Here is an 18,691-nt window from a genome sequence, read left to right as displayed (position 1 = left end):
TGTTTTAAAATCGCGAAAACAGCTCTTCACTTGGATATCGCGCGCTTTAATAAAAAAGATACCTACATATATTATGCTTCTGCGATGAACCACTTATTAGCACACAAAAGTTATAACGGTGATGGAACAAGTCTGGTGATTGAGCACCACTATTGTTATAATCACAAATTGTATCAATTTTTTTACCGGGTTGGCTAGCGATATGACTGTGCTGTCGCAATATCCTTGCCTATAGGTGTTGCCTAGAAAACGACCTACGCCATTAGCTGTCATGGACGCCAATGGCGGCCTGAAAGCAATTACAAATAGTAGTGCTGCTTATATTTTGTGCTGTAAGCTGAAGTATTTGCATGAGCAGCATGATATCAGTGAATGCGTCTCAACTCAAACTTTAATTTTTAAAGAACCCAAATATATATGAGCTGTTCCCTACAGCAGAAGTAGATTTGTACCTTGTTTAATGAGATAAATCTGGACCATCAAATCCGCATATTGTAACGTGGCGTTTCGAAGGCATGGCATTAACTGAAACACCGCACTTTCATAATTAATCCGTGGCACGGCAGTTTCTTGGACAGTTGGGCATTACCGTGGTTAGATGGTTTTGCCATCACATCGACAGCGCACTCACTTTCAAGCTGTAAAGAATTTTTTAAAAATTGCCCGTTGCAGATAGAATAATTGTAATCCTTGAGTAGGAATGCTCTGAGAGCCGGACATAACTTATACAAGAAATGAAAATGTCACTAGCCAAATTCCTAATTAATTACATTAAGGTACGTATTGCAGTTTGCGAATTGTAGCCGCTTGGTTTCCTAGGCGCTTGGGAGGAATTTGCAGAATTACGCCAATTTGGAGATATGCATCTTCAAACTCGACGTGAATATTTACCGTTGTTTCACTTACTCCTTTAACGAAGCGTTCTTTCATGCATTGAAGCGCCATAGTAACTAGGACTCCCATGTACTTTGTCCCACCCTTTGGAAAACATATCGAAGCTGGGGTAAATTCATTTACTGTAGATTCATTTCAAGGGGTCAGTAATGCTAGTAAGGCCCGCCTCTTCGACTAATCCCGCTCGAGGACAAGAATTATCTTTATATATTGCCCACAGGTGACCTACAGATGCTTCTCCATGGAATCTCCCTCAGGTGAGCTTTAAACATCCCGTAACACTTAAAAATTATCCCGCCGTGTATACACTTCCACTGACATTTTATGGAAGCTTACTCGAGTGCCAGCGCATGCTGCTTAGGTTCATCTAACCTGTCCTCGTTGGTAATATGAATTCTGTTCAATCTCTCGAAGACAACGCCGCGAATACAGCTGTAAAACCAATGTAATAGCTGCTGCGCTGTTGCTTTAAAACAAACAAGACTGCGCGGATCTCACACATTGTGGGAATCGGTGTACACGAATCTTTCTTGAACCACGAGCCATCAAAGAAACATCGCGCATTTCCACAAAGTATGCATAGCCATTTTCAGTGACACATGCGTGCCTAATCCCCTATGGCGGACCTTGCAGAGAAAGTGGAATCTTTATTCAGTAATAAAGTGTGCTGAATCACAAGCCACTATGGGCTGAACCTTGTAGAAACGCGCCACAGCACTGCAATACGATGAAATAAAGTGGGATAATTAAAATTGTCGTTGAACGTGGCTCGACATAGTTTGTCGAGCAATAGCACGGTTTTGCTTGCTTTGGAGAAGAACACAGACGCTGCTTGGCGCGGCAGAAGCAGCGAGTGCACTAACGTTCACGCTGCGTCTTGCTTCAACGCGAACTAAGCGTCGAAAGTACAGCGCATACGAAGCTATCGGCACTTAGAACATGCACTTTGTCGACATCGCAGATCGCTTTCAGTATAGGCGCCAGCGTGGCGTACGCAGTCGCCGCCAATGGTTGCAGGCTAAGTCCCAGTTGGACCTTGGCTGAGCTTGTAGGTCAGATTTACGAAACCAGATGTTTTCTGGGTTTGTACCTGGAGCAGTTGAGCTATCGTTTTAAAACGCAGAGCGAATTTTGCCGATATACATTCCCGTCAGCTAGAGGATGCGCGCGTTCGCAAAGGTTAAGAAATGTTTCGCTTAAAAATTGCAACAGAGCCCATCTGATGATGACTCTCGACGATAAAGGGATTAGCATTCAAGAATTAGCGACGCGCCGTGTTATGGAATGTACCTCTAATTACAATCTGTAGTGGGGCAAGTAAGCTAAGACTCCTAATTCATTAATGAATCTATGGAACACGTCACCACCACAGACTACAACGCCTACGCCTTTGGACGCCACAAAGAAAGTTTCACTGAACATCGCCTCGCTACTACAGAGAAAAATATCCTTAAATCAGGATACTCGAGATAACCTCACTGCTTGACAATCGCTCTGAGCACTTCGCTCCTCAAAAAGCTTGAAGCCGCTCCTAGTCGGTTGCCTCCACAAAGAGCGAAAAGACACCTTACCATGCAGTACATTTCACAGGGAAGGAATTAACCTATTTGACGAATCGTTTTGTTGTATACCCTTCTAGTTACCCCTCCCTCCCCTCAAGTTTTTCACAGTTTTACTGCTTTACTTGGATGCCAACTTGAAGGGAGGAGCTAACCTAATGTACCAGTTGATGTTTTTGGGTATAAAAGCTTCTGATTACGCCCTCTCCCACTATATGTTTCTCACAGTTTCACCGTTTTATAGCTCAGTCAACGCGCCATGCTTTAATCTAGGCCTAAAGAATTTTCTGCAAATTAGGTACCTGCAGGTGTCTGGACAAGATATGTTTTGTCTACTTGTCGGCATAGTATCATTCTCTTGGTCACCACACTTTCTTTAGTATCTTTTTTGAAGCGATCTAGCCCACGCGCGTGCGCAGTAGACGTTTAAGGAATTCTTCAAGGTTCAGTAAGATCACTTGAAAGTGAGCGTCTTTTCTGTCAGTATGTGTGTTCTTTCGGTCGGTGTTCTTTTCATTGGCAGTTCAGTGCTCTTCTATACCTTCAAATCAGGGCCAGCTTTGTCTCGCCGACTTCGCTCGCTGGGAACTGCGCGGCGTAATGCGAAAATCATCGGGCTGCCGTGCTAAACGAACTGAGTTCCTAATCCCCGTGGGACCAACTTGGATCGCCTGGTATGTTCCGCTCATCCGTTCGAACATTTCTACCAACTTTTGTTACTGGGGGTGTGCGACTGCTTAGTTGTCACTCTTCAATCAACCTTTTTGATGCCAGCTTGGGTCACTGCGTATGTGCCACTGGGTATGCATGCCGCTTTTAGGTGGACCTGTTTGACGCCTACGTGGGTCACCGGGCATGGTCCACTCGGTATGCGCCGCTCATCAGTGACCCTCTTTAATGCCAACTTGAGCCGGAGAGGATGTAGCATCCGGTATGTGTCGCTCTCTAAAGGGGAAGAAAAGAAGTTCAATTTTTTTCTGCGGCATGGGCGGGATCAAACGCACGTCATATATATCTGGACAAGCATGTCTAAATGTGTGTTCACACAAGCGACACGTGCGGACTTGGCTGCGGTGCCGTTTAATCGCGCTGCGGCGTGTTAAGAGGAAATTCGTGCGGCAGCTGAGCCGGGCTGCATACATGCGTCATACATGGTGCGTCTCTGGGGTGGCAATAACGTGTGGCTACTGTGCTTCATTGCTAATCGGATTCACGTTGACATTAATCGTGAGATGGGTTAGCGCTCCCGCGATTTTTATGATTGTTGTGTAAGTTATTTAAATGTGACCATTGAACGCAAGTTAATCAAGTTTGTGAAGAACGCTCATCTTTACCGAATCAACTGCGATGGCAACAGGAAAAAGTATTTGAAAGTGCGAAATTTTGTATGAGTAATTTTCTTAGCCTAATTGCTGCTCGACAGAGGCCAAATGACACTGCATATATTTTTTTTTAGATTACGGAAAGGCATCCACCGTAATCTGCTTTTATTAATTACCGTAACCGATTACCGTAACCTGGTAATCTCTTTTTATTAATTCTTCAACCCATTCGATACCACGAAAGGAAAAGTAGCATTTTTCAGTGCTATCATACCTTTCGTGAGCGCAGAGAACGACTGGGTCTATAATGCAACAGTACACATTGTAGAAAACTATTTATTGACTCCTCTCCAAATTATCGACGCTGCAAGAAAATATCTCTAAATTGATTTTGAAAATATTCGAATCCACCACTCTTGTTGTCAAATGTGAAAGTTACAAAAAGCAATCTGTCTACAAGAATGTATATTTGCAAGGCAATTGGGAATATATGTTTAACAAGGCTTTTCTTTTAAAAATTCCGGCAGAACCCATCACACGATGATTGCCAATGAAGTAGTGTAACGAGACACCGTACTGCCAACGCCAAGTTGCGCGTAATGTGTGAGACGTGCATGCCTCCTTGGTCCTCTCTCGCTCTGCCGAACTTAAGGTCTGTAGATAAGACAAGTTTTCAAGGCAATGTCGCTCCTCCTTTCTCGTGCTCGTTTCCTCTTGGCGCCCCGATCAAAGAGCGAAGCGAATCGGTGGGTGCAGGGAAATAGTAATATTTTCGGTTGATCTTTATAGCAAATATAATTACTGTCTACATAAAAGCAGTATACCAAACACAGAGTAAGTATTGGTTAAGTTCCATCTACAAGGAACATTATGTAAAGAAGCATTATCTGTGTAACTGTCGACATTGTGCATGTTGTATCCTACGCCGCTAGCCATGGTGCCTCGCGCTTCGATCGATGTTAACGCAATAGTGTCGATTCCCCCGTATCGTAGAAGATACGGTGTCGGCGTCGGCACCGTAGCCGGCTTTGACGTTTTGTGAGCAAAAATTGCCGCATATATTTTAGGTATATTTATATGCCGATACCTTGCTATATGACATGCGATATATGTGGTCCATATTGCCGCACCATTATATCACTAAAGTTGTTCTTACCTTGGCTTGCCCTCTTGACAAAGCATTACTCGAAATATTTTGGTTGACTGCCCAGAAACAAATGTCATGAAACAAAACACCCACAGAAGATGCATTTTATGTCAAATCTTCTCAGTCTGAAATACTAAAAGTGTGAAACAATAACAGAGACCTCAAACTGATGTAATTTCTTGGCACGGCTCTGCACCATCTCCGGGATCGGCCCAGGTAAACGGCCGCGCTTCGACCAGAAAACGCGCCTTCTTGCATAGCGTTCGCCGCCAGCGTTTCCAAGTAAACATAACGGTTACATAACCTACAGTCGCGGGCAAGCGTGAGAAGCAATCGAGGATCTTTGATTGCTATCACATTTCACTCTTACAGGGGAAGCTTAAGCGTCTTTTATATTGTCCACCCTTGTTTGCTTTCCGCCCCGACGGAAAGAAATAAATGATGCAAATCATCTATTTCTGAGGGCGGGACCTTAAGTACGTTTTGTCGCTATTATTGGGATCGGCTTTGCTTTTTTGCGCTATAAGAACCTACGCAGGCGATGACGAGGGGCAAAAGTGGTTTGATTTAAATTTAGCAGATGGCGCCACAACGTTAGCGCCGGTGATGGGTTGACAACGCGGAACGCTTTAAAAGCCGAATTGTTCGCAGAATCATTATTTTAATATTCCGCTCTTGTACATTAGGCGATGACGGTGACGAGGAAATGCCAACTATAGCTCTGTCTTTCTAGTAACCTGCAAAATTTCCGAGGGTATACAATACGCACGCGCAATATCATTGCGCGTTGAAAGTAACTTACTTTTTGTGTGTGCGTAATACGTTACAGCGCTACGTGACATGTGACTCCCTTTCTGTATGCACGTCGTATGCCCCATATTACGTGGCCGTTACCACCTGGAACAGTAAAAGCCACCTTAACCGTTATTGCGTCACACCATGGCAGCGCCCGATCCCAATTCCTGCAGCTACTGGCTCTGCGTCCGGACAGCAACAAATGGGTGTTAACATTCACCATCTCTTAGTGTCATCTTATGCTGACCACAATTAATCCAAGAGGCATGTTTTGTCGTTATTATTGACCGGAGGAGAGGGTCGGTTTTATCGGGTGCAAAATCGACGCGTGATGCCCGCTACACCACTGGCGACGCTTATCATCGCTGCAGCATTCTGAGATGCCTGGTAGTTGCCAGGGCACTGTTCTTTCCACTCAGCAAGAACAGCACTGCACGGCATGCCGCATCGCTCCAACATGTTGCACCTACTTATGAAAGGGCCATCGTCGAAGGAGTCCGTTATACCAACCTTTAGGTGGCTGTCAATGTTTAGGTCATCTGGCTAAACTGCCATGTAATAAATATGGATAGTTATCAGAATATTGTAGGATAAGCAGAAACGATGGGGTTCTAAAGATCTAGATTGGATTTAGCTATAGAGTCTAAATAAAGTTCAGTCGCATATAGCCTTAGACATGCTATAGTATGTCTAAGGCGTATGCTATATGTCTGTGAAGTATATGTCTGTAAGGCTATATGTATGTGAAGGATGGTGGGCAGATTGTTCTAGAAAAACTGGCCACCCTCTATACGCAATGCCTCATGACTTCGAGCGTACCGGAATCTCGGAATAACGCTAACATAATCCTAATCGATAAGAAAGGGGACGCCAAAGACTTGAAAAATTATAGACTTATCAGCTTACTGTCCATTGCCTACAAAGTATTTACTAAGGTAATTGCAAACAGAATCAGGAACACCTTAGACTTCCGTCAACCAAAGGGCCAGGCAGGATTCCGCAAAGGCTACTCAACAATAGACCATATTGACACTATCAATCAGGTGATAGAGAAATGTGCGGAATGTAACCAATCCTTATAAATAGCTTTCATTGATTCCGAGAAAGCGTTTGATTCAGTCGAAACCTCAGCAGTCATGGAGGCATTGCAGAATCAAGGTGTAGACGAGCCATATGTAAAAGTACTGAAAGATATCTACAGCGGCTCCACAGCCGCCGTAGTCCTCCATAAAGAAAGCAACCAAATCCCAATAAAGAAAGGCGTCAGGCAGGGAGATTCGATCTCTCCAATGCTATTCACAGCGTGCTTACAGGAGGTATTCAGAGACCTGGATTGGGAAGAATTGTGGATAACAGTTAATGGAGAATACATTAGTAATTTGCGATTCGCTGATAATATTGCCTTGCTTAGTAACTCAGGGGACCAACTGCAATGCATGCTCACTGACCTGGAAAGGCAAAGCCGAAGGGTGGGTCTAAAAATTAATCTGCAGAAAACTAAAGTAAAGTTTAACAGTCTCGGAAGAGAACAGCAGTTTACGATAGGTCGCGAGGTACTGGAAGTGGTAGGGGAATACATCTACTTAGGACAGGTAGTGACTGCGGATCCCGATCATGAGACTGAAATAATCAGAAGAATAAGAATGGGCTGGGGTGCGTTTGGCAGGCATTCTGAGATCATGAACAGCAGGTTGCCATTATCCTTCAAGAGAAAAGTATAGAACTGCTGTGTCTTACCAGTACTCCCGTACGGGGCAGAAACCTGGAGGCTTACGAAAAGGGTTCTACTGAAATTGAGAACGACGCAACGAGCTATGGAAAGAAGAATGATAGGTGTAACGTTAAGGGATAAGAAAAGAGCAGATTGGGTGAGGGAACAAATGCGAGTTAATGATATCTTAGTTGAAATCAAGGAAAAGAAATGGGCATGGGCAGGAGATGTAATGAGGAGGGAAGATAATCGATGGTCATTAAGTGTTACGGACTGGATTCCAAGGGAAGGGAAGCGTAGCAGAGGGCGGCAGAAAGTTAGGTGGGCGGATGAGATTAGTTTGCAGGGACAATATGGCCACAATTAGTACATGACCGGTGCAGTTGGAGAAGTATGAGAGAGGCCTTTACCCTGGAGTGGCCGTAACCAGGCTGATGATGATGATGATGCTATAGTATACATACAGTGATGAAAGAAGAGGACAAGTTACACCCAGAACTTAGTCACAACTATTTATATGCATGTGCCGCATTACAATTACCAGGATAGGTTCCAAGTTGAACAGGCATACAGATGAAAAAAATGCACAGATTATATTGCACATGCGCATATTGCATGCAAATGCACACACCGTTCAAAAGTGGGTTTCGACAATGAAGACGCACAGAGATTTTAATGGTAACTGTATTAGACTTTAACCACGCATAATGTCCCAGCTTATTGCGCTTATAAAACTCCACACACTATGGTACCTAGTAAATGTTTGTAATGGATATGGCGTCAAATAAATATTGGCGAGTGGTCAATGCTTTTGATGGGTTCTCTTCGATTACAATACTCGGAACAATTTTACAAATATGGAAGGTTGGTAACGATGAGTTGCGTGTCCCATTCAAGGTGCAGTATATACGTTTCGTACCTGGGTCACTACTTATATGTAGTTTTTGTATTGCATGCATGCGTGCTGATGTTCTCCTTCCAAATTAGAACGTTTCCTGCCTTAGGCTGGTTCGTCATTACGTTGCATTCTTGCTGTGAATCTTTTTGCACATATACAAAATTTACCCTCCTCAGCTCTACATGAAGATTAGTACCAACTTAGTAAGTATCTGCGCATGGAAGCGTTCCAAATACTGCTGCAGCAAATCGTAATATGACGCTCACAGTCAAGCATCAGCTTTGCAAGATAATCGCAATTCTGAATCTCCCAGGTTATTTTTCACAACGAAGAAGACGCGCGCCCACAAGCACTGTAAGGATAGGGATCGGGCATGAATTAAATGGTAGCTAGCCCATGCCGTCGTGCGACTCATTCACGCTGAGTACGTTGTTGAAGGGAGTGACTTGTTCTCATGGAGAACGAGGAATATGGGATTTATTTACAATATCTACATGAAGGGTGGAGAACGTAACAGTTCGTAAGTCTAGCATGACTGAAATAGCATGCACACTGAAGGGCCCGAAACGGCTGCTTAAAAACATTCTTTCCTCCCTAAGTCCCTAGGTGAGGGAAAACGGCAATTAAACCTTCGACCAATGGGAGCGTGTAAAATCATCTTAGTCGACCCGCCTTTGAGGGGGAGGGTTCACACACTCACTTCCGTACCTTGGTTTCGCTGAACACACCGAGGTGAGAGGGTTCCCGTAGACAGGGATCTTGACCCGAGCAGGCGCCTCTTGATCCCAGAGCTGACCCCTCAATCAGTGGCCGCCGCGTCTGTCCATTGACTGTGACGACTTTTGGGGCCCGTGGGAAAGCACCGCAAAACATCCCCTTCCAGGAGTTCTCTCGCTCCAAGCAGACCGTGAACGCGACAGTGAATCAACCAACAATACTTGGTCCGCCGGCGCCGCTGCGCTGTACGAGGAGGCGCATTGTCCTCTTTACAAAGCGAGTCGTTGCAGCGGGCTAGGAAGGGTTCCAAAGTCGCTTTTCGGAAGATCGCCATCCCCACAGCTGCAGCGGGCTGGGAAAAGTTTGCAGGTCGGTACCCCTGCAGGCCGATCGTAACAGCACACACACTCGCATACACATATTTTTCGAGAGTATTTTCCTAAACTACACTTTATCCTTGTCGAGTTATACCTCGATATACCCAATACTTTTGAAATGGCATGGTGTGGAATCTGTTTTTAGAGTTTTCATTTACATACCATAGAAAATTGCCAGTTACTTACTACACGCCTAACTTACTATAACTTATTCTGACATTAATTATAACATCACCACGTACATTTATTGGTTTCCAAGATCTATATTTTTTCTACGAATTTCCAGGGGATTTTTTTAATTACATATTATTGTCACATGTTTTCAGAAGGTATAGTGTCCTACTCACGTTACACTATCACCATCTTTGTGTAATCTTGGCTTTCCTATAGAAAATGGTAACGTTTACTGCTGTATTATGTTATTATTGCGATTATCTTGCCCTTAAATTTGTGTTGTTAGTTTACTTCGCTTTTACATACGTTGATATTGAACAGATTGTTTCGATTCAATTTTTTTTCAATGTTGATTACGTTGCCTATATATCGTGTTTGCTGCAAATAAATTTAAAATTTTTAATTTAGGTTACTGCCTTAATTCATATCAAAATAATATTTTCGCATTACTTTTAAAATTTAACATCGAGAGAGCCCTTTTAAGGTTTTCGAGAAACTATCGTTCAAATCATTGCGCAATGAGAGACTCTGTTTGAGCATTATTTTTCTAATTTTTCTTTCTGAACTTGTCACCAGGTGAGGGGGCAAGATGCCCCGCCAGGCGTCTGCAGCATCTCATCAGGCAAGGCCTTAAATAAAGTGAAACTGAAGTGAAAACAAATGTCCTGATGTCGGGGAATTACATGAATGTTGAACGGTGTTGAAGGCCAACTATGTGATGACTGTCCTGAAATGGCAAGAAAGTCTGAAATAAGCCGCAAAGTCAGTTGTAATGGCGATGACAACGCGAAAAAGCCTCAAGTTCTGCGCCGTGCGAAAATAAGATCGTTGTTAGCTCGCACAAGCCCGGGGGGGGGGGGGGGGGAAGGGGGGGCTAGACAAGGTTACATGGCTGGTTCTGGCGAAGCTGTGGGCCGGTCTGATGAACGTGCAATCCGGAAGCAAGAAAGGATAAGACGTGTAACAAAGGTGTAGGCCGACAACTTTACTATTGTATGTCCCAATTAACCCGCCGTGGTTGCTTAGTGGCTATGGTGTTGGGCTGCTAAGCACGAGGTCGCGGGATCGAATCCCGGCCACGGCGGCCGCATTTCGATGGGGGCGAAATGCGAAAACACCCGTGTACTTAGATTTAGGTGCACGTTAAAGAACCCCAGGTGGTCGAAATTTCCGGAGTCCCCCACTACGGTGTGCCTCATAATCAGAAAGTGGTTTTGGCACGTAAAACCCCATAATTTTTTTTATGTCCAAATTATTATTACAAAAGGTATGCAACACACTGAGCATAACCATAAGAAAAGCGTCATAAATACAGGACAAACAGAAAACATTTCCAGATTCAAGTTTATTATAAGCGAATGTATACTAGGAAGCAAAAAAACAACTTATATGATCATTAGTAATCAGGAGAACAAGCCTTTTCACATTCCGTTTTGTTCTTGAAATGATTCTCCCCTTCTATCGAGGCCATATAACATCCTTTTACTGAGTAGCAAGCGCCTTCTTGATTATCAAAATAGTAATAAATTCCGTTGCCAGGTACAGTAGATACATTTTCCGGGTTCTTTAGGCATCTTGAGTCCGCTGCAAAAAGAAAGGCATGTTTAAATGCCCATAATTCAATATATCATTGACCTGTACCTACGTACGTCACATGAAAAGGGCTTTAGCATCGTTCAGCGCTACAGCAAGGATAATCAATGGCACTTGCAACTGATTGGTTCGCAAGGAAAACTGAACACTTCTATAAAATAGCAGCTTGGGCTTGTTGGTTTTTCATCCATACAGCTCTTGTGATGTCGTCTTCTCCTCTCGTGTCCCGTCTACGTTTTGCGCTGTTAATACCAGGATGAACACTTCTATTCCGGTCCTGTCGCATGCACTTCCCTTCCTGAAGTGCATATGATTTCTTTTTTTGTGTGTGTGTTATAAACAGACTGCGCCAACATACTCCAATGAAATGCAAGGCAAGTAAGGTAACAAAAATGGAATTATTTATCGCGGGCTCGCGAAAAAAGATAACTTAAATATTCCTTTCCGTTTCGTGGTATTTAACACCACAGTGACTTAGCAGGCAAGCTTATGCATACTATATCACACCAGTATCCGTTATCTCGATTCTTATATACCATGTGTTACAATGTACGGAAGTATGAAAAGGATAGCAAACTCCTGATGCGTTGAGAAATTTAGACGTCAACCTCTGCGTGAACCCCTTGAGAAAGGAGGGGCCGTGTAATGGTTTGATACTAATGCGGTGAGCGTGTTAAGCAGACAATGAAAAAAATGTATTGAACACTTCATTTCATTTGTACAGCTGCATCAATATGGTGACTCGGGCTTTTAAAACGATGCTCACTTTGAAGTTTTTTGAAGCACTGATATGAAGACAGAAGGGCAAGAACATGTAAAGTCTCTCTTACTTTCGTGTTTGCACCTCCTTTCTTCGTAGCTACGCTTTAGACAAATTAGTTATGAGCATTGCAGTTTGCTAAAGAAGACATATTATTTCAGCATAATTATGGCTCTTCAGTTGTACTCGTCCCAAATAATAAAACGGTCTTCAACGATTTGTCACAAGCCGTTAAGAAAGAACGCTATCAAGAACAATCTGTTCCCTTTACTGCAATATCAGTTATATGACACTCCAGACGCATTTTTGTCATCGGCGTCGCCGTGATCTTCCGTATAAAGTTCAAGCGCGATGATACCGCCGTCGCGCTCCGTACGTTGTATGTGTGAGTGAAAGGAAGCGAGGGGTGCTAGCGATCGCGAAGGAAGAAAGCTTGGAGAGCAAACTCGCCGTCTTCCGTCGTGCGATATGTCGTGGGGCCATGGGAGGGAGGGAGGGGTGGCGGCGTTTGGTTCCGGCAGCAAATGCGTATCTCGCGACAGGGCGCAAAGGGAACTGACTATCCTGGCTGAGTCTCGTGCGCGAAAGGGAGAGAAGTGGGGGGGCAGCGCGGTTAGGGAGGGAGCAGCGGCTTCTTCTCCGCCAGCAACTGCGTACTTTGCACCGCCCTATGTGGAAGTGGATTTGCAGACGGCTGAGAACTTTGTGCGTCCTGTGCACTCACCGCTGTTTTTTGCTGAAGGGAGGGCACGAAGGTGACTTCGGTCGCTGCGGCTGCCGCGCTTGCTCGCGGTAGCGTTTTACAGGCGAGTGTCGGCGGTGATTGACTGGGATGTGTCCATGTTTGCCTTTGCGCGCTGACCTTATACTTGTTAATTCGATGAGTAACAGAGTGCTTCCGAGTTTAACCGGCCGATGAAACTATAATCCTTACTTCATATATCTGTCTAATAATTTGCTATCGCAATCGGTGCTTCGCCTTTCTGCCGAAACTGCGACTTCTTTTTATCTCCGTATTAGAGAAAAGTTGCGTAACAGAAACAATGTTTATTATTATTGCGATAGCAATTACATGGACGCTCCCCGCGCATTTCTGCCGTCGGCGTCGGCGCGAAGCTCCGTATAAATTCTAAGTGAGATAACACCATCGCCACGCGCCATACGCTGTATGTGCGAGTGAAAGCGCGCGAGGGAAGCCGGTGATCGCGCCTCATACTTACTTGCGCGCAAGGGAGGAGAGCGGGGAGAAAGCGCGCCGTCTTCCGTCCAGCAAGATGCACCCAACGTTGCGAGGTACAAACAGCATTACTGACAGACCCCATATTGTGATAACTCTCGCGTCACATAAATTCGACGCCGCTGTACCGTTGTGTTTCGGATTCCACGCATACACTGTGTCTATCGTGAGCAAACATTGTTTTTGAGTTTTCGAGCTTGAGTCATTGCGATGTACACGCTACCAGCTTCTTGAAGGCTCGAGACCTCTGCCTATGAACTCACCACGTGCGCCGCCCTTTTTGGGGCCGCTCACGTCATACGCCTGACGCAAAAATAAAGGAAGATATTTGCGGGAACATTGCAAACTGCAATTTCATTATATATAACTATCAGTTTTACAATGGTGTGACGAACAAAGTTTTATTCAAATGCCACAGTTAGGTCATTTATTTGGTGGGAATATTTAATCTGTTTTTGATAGAAATGTTTTATGGAATTTGCATTGAGTGAAGCCAGCTGCTCCTTTATCCACGATAGGAGGATTGAATATGTAGAAATATATCAAAGCAGTAAAATAGTATGTTTTGTGTATCGCTCACATATTCCAAATGGACCTCTGTATTCGGACGAGTGCGGAATGCAAAAACAGTCGTGTCTCGTGCAACGGCTGCAACATAAAAAAAACAGCTGGCAAAAATTAACCTGGAGCCCCTCACTACGGCGTGCCTCATAATGAATTCCTGGCTTTGTGTCATAAAACAGCATAAAGTTAATAACTTATTACGAAATGAATATTTTCTGTCCTGTAACATTACAGGTAAAAAACTTGTCCTAACTATAGCATGACTGGCTGTATACAAATTGCCATTTTTGCTGAAACACCCTGTTAACACAATATTCCTGCTAATGCCCAGCTACAGGACCAAAATACATGTATTTTGGCATGTAGGCTAGAAGGGATGCTTTGGTTCGCCAAGACACTGAGGTTAAAAGGGTTGTATTATGCACCCAGTTCAAAATGAACGCAGTAAGAAAAGTGAAAAAAAAAAAAAAACGAATTAATGTATCAATACAAGCGGAGCTTCTTGGCCGCTGTTTTCGAAAATATGGCTCGAAAATATGGCGAGAAAAACGGCGATGTATTTATCTCCTATAACATCAAAACTGTTGTGAAGGCGATGCTTCTGATCACCTCGTCTGATCATGTTGGGAAGGTCAAACAACTACCAGTGGATCAATCTGACCTCGTGATCGAGATCACACATACATGAAAGATACACCAAAAGCCTCGTCGTGCTCTAGCGTCCCAGGCCGCCATCCTCCCCCCCCTCGCTAAAAGATACCCGAGTATATCGCGCACACTACACAAAGAAACTAACTCCTCCTGCGCGAGGTGTTTTCCAATCGCTTTTTTATTGAGGCAGTGTGTACCTTCTTTTGGACAGCTAGTTTGCTAACTTTAAACAGACGGCGCTTGTGCAGTGCCTAGCCAGTAGTTGCGTCAAGACCGGCCATGAAGTCTCTGCGGTGATTCGACGCCCTTGTACTTAACGACTGAATACTGGTAAGCGTAGTTCCAATGCGGGGCAAAAGAAAGACGCAGAAGCACAGGAAAAGCACGAACTCGCAAGTAAATTTTATTGTGAAGACTTCGCCTTCTTAAATACACAGCAGGCCAGGATCGCTGAGCCATGGCGTTTCGGAACACATCGTTACCCATGGCTCTACGTGACCCATCCTAAAGGAAACCAGACAGCACAAGTGCCGTAAGCGGCAAACAATGGTTTGTTTAGAAAATTATGTGCTTCATTTTACTTACGTGCACACGTTTTTAGGCAGAGCGGAAGCGCTACATGAACAGATATACGTTCGTCGCATGGGTTCCAAAGAATCCGCTTACATTTTTCTTTACTGGGGTCATACCTGTAACGCTTTTCATACGGGTGGTTACCACATCCCTCGCTAAATAAATCCTTATATGGATCGTCGCAGAATAGTGACACTGGAAAGAAGAAATGAGATCGAAGCATGTGCTTACCACTAGGGACTTCACAACGCGTCTAAAACCCGACCTAGCATCAAAAGTCAAAGTGGAATCTGCAAAATTGAGCTTTACGAAAATATTAACAAAGAGTGTAGGTAATCGTTGACTATACACCACGAGCAATGTCAACCGAGCCTGAAATTGCTCGAAATCATCAGCAGCAGCGAAATAGCAAAGTTATGTTTCCCTGGAGAACAACCTCTGAATATTCACTATTTACAGTCATCATCACCATCGTCGTCATCAGCCAATTTTATGTGCACTGTAGGACGAAGGCCTCTCCCTGCGATCTCCAATCACTCCTGACCTGCGCCAACCGACTCAAATCAGTGCCCGCGAGTTTCCTAATTTCCTCACCCCACGTTCTATTCTGCCGTGCTCGACTGCGCTTCCCTTCTCTGGCCACCCATTCTGTAACCCTAATGGTCCTCCGGTTAACATACTCATTACATGACCTGCCCCGCTCCATTTTTTTATTCGTTATGGCAATTAGAATATCGTGTACACCTGTTTGCTCTCTGATCCAAACCGCTCTCTTTCTATCTCTTAACGTTATGCCTAGTATACGTTCCATCGCTCTTTGCGCGGTCCTTGTTCTCATGCTTCTTTCTCGGTCTCCAAGCTTCTGCCCTATATGCCAGCACCGGTAAAATGCAATGATTGTACTCGTTCCTTTTCGATGATAATGGTAAGCTTTCAGTCAGGAGCTGGCAATGCCTGCCGTATGCGCTCCAACCCATTTTTATTCTTCTGTAATTTCCTTCTGATCATCAGGGTTCCCTATGAGTAATTGACCTAGGTAAACGTACTCCTTCACAGAATCTAGAGGCTGACGGGCGATCCTGAACTCTTGTTCCCTTGCCCGGCTATTCATCATTATCTTTGTGTTCTGCATATAAATCTTCAACTCCACCCTTAGACTCTCTGTTAAGGTCCTGAATCATTTGTTGTAACTCGTCTACAGTATTGCAGTTTTTAAAACTGATGGTAGCGCTAAAACAGACGGACAACGGTGAAAAGGGGACATGACGACAGGGCAGGAGAATGTCACATATTCGCCGTTGATACTTACTCCTAAGCCTTGCCAGTTTAATAGTTTGAATACTTCTTCCAAGCACTCAGTGAATAGCATTGGAGAGAGTTCATCTCCTTGTCTGACCCCTTTCTTTATATTTATCTTCCTACTTTTCTGGTGGAGAATTAAGGTAGCTGTGGTATCTCTGTACATATTTTCGAAGATATTTACTTACGCATCCTGCGCTCCTTCATTACATAATACCTCTATGACTGCTGGTATTTCTACTGAATCAAATGCCTTTTGGTAATCTAGAGAACAATTCTCCGGTGAAACAACCAGTGAATTTCTTCCATGCCTTCGCTACTGATCAGGGTGCCACTCCCGCAAACGGTGATGTGATATTGAAGCCATACAGGTCGTTTACAGAAAAAACTTTACATTCTTCCTGATGACAATTTTCGCGAACTCGTCCTTCGTATTGGTGGACTTGTGGATTCCTCCAACAAATATTAATGGGTGGCTGATCTAACTAAGATTCCGTACCTATTTTCTGGCATTTTCAAGAGTTATACTAGAATTTGGAAAGCCCCGATTGCCAAAGGTCGACCATATTCTATGAAGAATCATGCCTAGCATTACTTCCGAGAAAGCCCACAACCACATAATTTCTACCTACGCTATCAAAGTCCACTGCGGTATATACGTTGACAAGCACACTAGAATAACGCCCTCCATAATAACTAACTAGTTGGCATTACCGTTCTCGATTATAAAGCTTTTTATGCTATTGATTCTTTTCCACTTAATAATTTAGGCAGTTATGTGTTTCGCAACAAACATATTTGATATTTTTTCGTAGTTATGTTAGCACTAGTAATCAAGCAGCGGCCTTAAACCGGATAACGCAATCCACTCGGTGTATTCGAGCAGAAGTTCCTCAGGGATCCAAACTGGACTCCTTGCCTTATATAGTTCGTGAAAATAAATATATTATTCGTGTAAATCACTTGCCCATATTTTCAAGTTTTCCAATTTACTTTCGTATTCCGAGGACACCGCTCTATTAATTACAGATAACATCGATGATATGGAAGAAAAAAAAACAATTAGAACTTTTAAAGATTTCTGACTATTTTATTGTGCATAAATGTTCTACTAACACACATAAAGAACCCAATGATTATTCCCGGTTCAAAACCATCATCAACAGGGCTACTTTCACTTGGTCAGCTAATATTGTTCAGTTAAGTGCGCCGAATCATATGTTTCTCTCGATGTTTTTTTTTTCTTAACAGTCATTTAGATTGGCAATTCCATAAACAAACTCTTTGCTCCAACTAGCATCTGGTTATCTCAGTATGTTGCATGGACAGGAGCATTTTAAAGTAAGCAATCAGGTGACTCTTTATATTTCTTTTATTTTTCATTCAGTCTTTGGGACGCATTTTCAGGACGTTTCTTTAACTAATCAAATGAAGTTCGAATTACAACTGAGCTTACGTTTTCTTTTACTTAAGTGCTTCCATCTCTTTTGTGTTGTAAGTTTGTTTGTGTATTTTATGCATAAGTGCCCCTTCTTGCTAATTTAGCATATAGGCAAGCATATGTTGTTACCTTGGATAACTGCCAATTTCCTTCCTGCAGATGGTCCCACTGAAGCCATGCAGTCTGTACTCACATGTGCATTCATCTTGTGATTTATTAAAAATTAAATATATACGATTACGATACTCCCTAATATTACGATACGATTACGATACTCCCCCCCCCCCCCCCCGGATACTCCCCACTGACGATTACGATACTCCCTAATGCGAAATTTGAGCGCAGCTCTACACATGTTTTGATTTCGGGATATATTGGCAAGCGCTGGCAATCTGCATCGTGCAAACGGAGCGAGGTTTTGCGCCACTGCTTCACTAATATGGAGATCACGAGAGCCAGCACGTGGGTGACGCGAAGGCGCGATTCACAGCAGCCGCCGCCAACAGAGCTCGCAAACGATGCGCGCTACTCTGGCGCCATCTCGTAGCAAACCACCGCACTTCACTTTTCTTCTCCCCTCTTCGCCCTATCGTCCTCCTCTGCTTTCCACCTCGGTTCCATTGCACCCTCCTCTTCTGCTTTCCTCCTCTGCTTTCCCCCTCACGTCCTTCCTCCTTCGCTGCCCTCTGCATTCACTTTCGTCTTTCGCTGTGCCCGTTCACACGGTTACGCCGTCGCTCTTCGCAGAAAGGAGTGCCTGAGGGCTTCGCTCTAGAAATTGCATTAGGATAACACAATTATTTTTCTAGTTACCATTTTCTAAAACGACCTTCTTCCACACTGCTTCTCCAAAATAAGTCGACTTGGACGTTCACTGCGCCGCGATTTTCCATGGTAATGGATTTTTATATTATCTCCCTTTGCGGGGCAGGAGTGAATCACGCACGTATGTGTTTTAATTGGAAGCCATGCACTCGGC

The 18,691-nt window shown here is 43.9% G+C and overlaps 1 long non-coding RNA gene across 1 annotated transcript in view; it reads left to right on the top strand.

Annotated features, from left to right (window-relative positions):
• Nucleotides 1-2,932: 2,932 nt before the first annotated feature.
• The window catches only part of LOC129385292 (uncharacterized), a 76,990-nt gene continuing 61,231 nt past the window's right edge, over nt 2,933-18,691 (top strand). Inside the window, exon 1 of the long non-coding RNA XR_008612873.1 lies at nt 2,933-3,127. This is a non-coding gene — a long non-coding RNA (uncharacterized lncRNA). The remainder of the gene's footprint in view (nt 3,128-18,691) is intronic.

This window comes from Dermacentor andersoni, chromosome 7 (genome assembly GCF_023375885.2).
Source record: "Dermacentor andersoni chromosome 7, qqDerAnde1_hic_scaffold, whole genome shotgun sequence".
Classification (NCBI taxonomy): Eukaryota; Metazoa; Arthropoda; class Arachnida; order Ixodida; family Ixodidae; genus Dermacentor; species Dermacentor andersoni.
The sequence above is the reverse complement of the archived record's forward strand: the minus strand, read 5'-3'. Positions and strand labels throughout refer to the sequence as shown.